The sequence below is a fragment of the Sinocyclocheilus anshuiensis genome, unplaced genomic scaffold (assembly GCF_001515605.1).
Source record: "Sinocyclocheilus anshuiensis isolate Anshui unplaced genomic scaffold, SAMN03320099.WGS_v1.1 scaffold1163, whole genome shotgun sequence".
NCBI lineage: Eukaryota > Metazoa > Chordata > Actinopteri > Cypriniformes > Cyprinidae > Sinocyclocheilus > Sinocyclocheilus anshuiensis.
In genome coordinates, this window is record NW_015544295.1 from 87,240 (window position 1) to 89,011 (window position 1,772).

The 1,772-nt window shown below is 46.2% G+C and overlaps 1 long non-coding RNA gene across 1 annotated transcript in view; it reads right to left on the minus strand.

The window, feature by feature from the left end:
- Positions 1-1,176, minus strand: part of LOC107698080 (uncharacterized) — a 6,603-nt gene extending 5,427 nt beyond the window's left edge. Inside the window, exon 1 of the long non-coding RNA XR_001635309.1 lies at positions 869-1,176. This is a non-coding gene — a long non-coding RNA (uncharacterized LOC107698080). The remainder of the gene's footprint in view (positions 1-868) is intronic.
- Between the last annotated feature and the right edge of the window lie 596 nt (positions 1,177-1,772).

Here is a 1,772-nt window from a genome sequence, read left to right on the forward strand (position 1 = left end):
CACACACACACACACACACACACACACTCGCACACACAAAGAAAAAAACACAGGCTCCTTGTCATAATTACAGATCTTTTCCCTCCCTCTTGTTTTAGCAGTTAAAGTGTTTTAGCAGTTAAAGTGAACTCACTGCACTCTTTTTTTTGCCTTGTACAAATCTGCCCGATCACACCCCAGCACAAACCAAAACACTGAGAATCCAGCTTCATGCAGCATCAAATTCTTTGCTCCTTTTCGTATTTTGAGAGCAAGAGTCTGGCAACCTCTAACCCTTAGGGGCCCCATCGCTCACCCCATCTTTCTCACTCTCCCAGCAACCGGCTGACCCCGAACAGCTCCGGGCCTCGATGAAGCTTGACCTAGTCTGTCTGGAGGGGGTCTGATGCTTTTGTCTCGCTGTCTGCCTTTAACCCCCCCACTACACACACCTACTCACTTCTGAACGCTCTCGGCCACATCGCACCGTCCCACAGTGGACCGGACGGAGAAACTCTCCAACTAGGACAAGGCCACGAAACCTGCCGCCCAACTCATTCACAACCCTCTCTCATGTCTGTCCTAGCGATATGAGTAGCGGGGATAGTGGAACTAATAGGGATCATCACGGTTTGTTTCTCAGCCGACCGTCTGGACGCGGTCTGGCCCGGGAGCTTTGCGTGTGAAAAGCATAAGTCCTCATTCAGAACTCAGATAACAGAAAAGCAAACAAGCACATAACGGCGGAATGCACTGAATGAACTCTGGCAGAGTGAAAGTGCACGGAACACCACCGCGTCACACTCGAAACGACTTTTGAGCCACAACAAAGGGATAGAAATTGGAAAAAAGAAGAGGTTAGGAAGTGAAATGAGATTAAAGTACTTACCCCTCACTGTAAGGTCACCAGAGCCCACTTGCTGTTTTAAGAATAGCGATTTTAGTGACCAAAAATGTTTTTTTCCTATCAAAAAGTAGCTTCCAAAATCTTGAGTCCCTTCTTGAGTGCAATATGAGTTAACTTCCAGAATAATCAGTCTTTCCTCCATACATTTTTTTTTCCTCTCTCATCTTTCTCTCCCCCTCTCACACTCGTTCGCCCCCCTGCATTTGCTCCCGAACCCACACGCAAGCACACGCAGTCGGTTACAAAGCAAACTCTAGGTACACAGAGTCCTCAGCCGGTCCCACACACACTCACAGCCTTGTCTCAGGCTGCTGGAACGGGCTATATATGACTCGGTTGATGGACAGGGGCACATTCTGTCAGCTGACAGAAAGAAGCTCCTCCTATTGGCTGGCTGAGGCCAGCCCCGGAGCTAGGGCGCTGCGATTGGCTGCTTTTGAGGTTGCTGAAAGAAGAATCGCTCAGTATTCCAGACTACTGTTCTGGCCGGGGCAGGGCAGGACTGCTGCACTCTGTCAGTCCTAACACTAATCATTGTAAGCGAGAGCGAGAGAGAGGGAGAAAAAAAAAAAACAATTTAGCTGCTGCGGACAAGAATAGTCAGAGTTGCAAATCTTGTGTGGCTATTTTGCCTCAATAAAAATGTATTAGAAAAGTAGTGAGGTTTAGGAAGCAGGGATGTTGGTTGCCAGCTTCTTTCAGTGTTGTGTTTCTCATTTAATGCAAAAAACAAAAAAAACAAAACAGAAATACAGAATAACATGTTTTGTTATTGTTATTGTTACAACATGGAGGACGAATATGGTCTGTCTTCAGAATTGCTTTAAAACAATCCAACATTTTCTCTAGTCTTTTATTTAGTTTTCGGTCTTTTCTGTTGGTAATT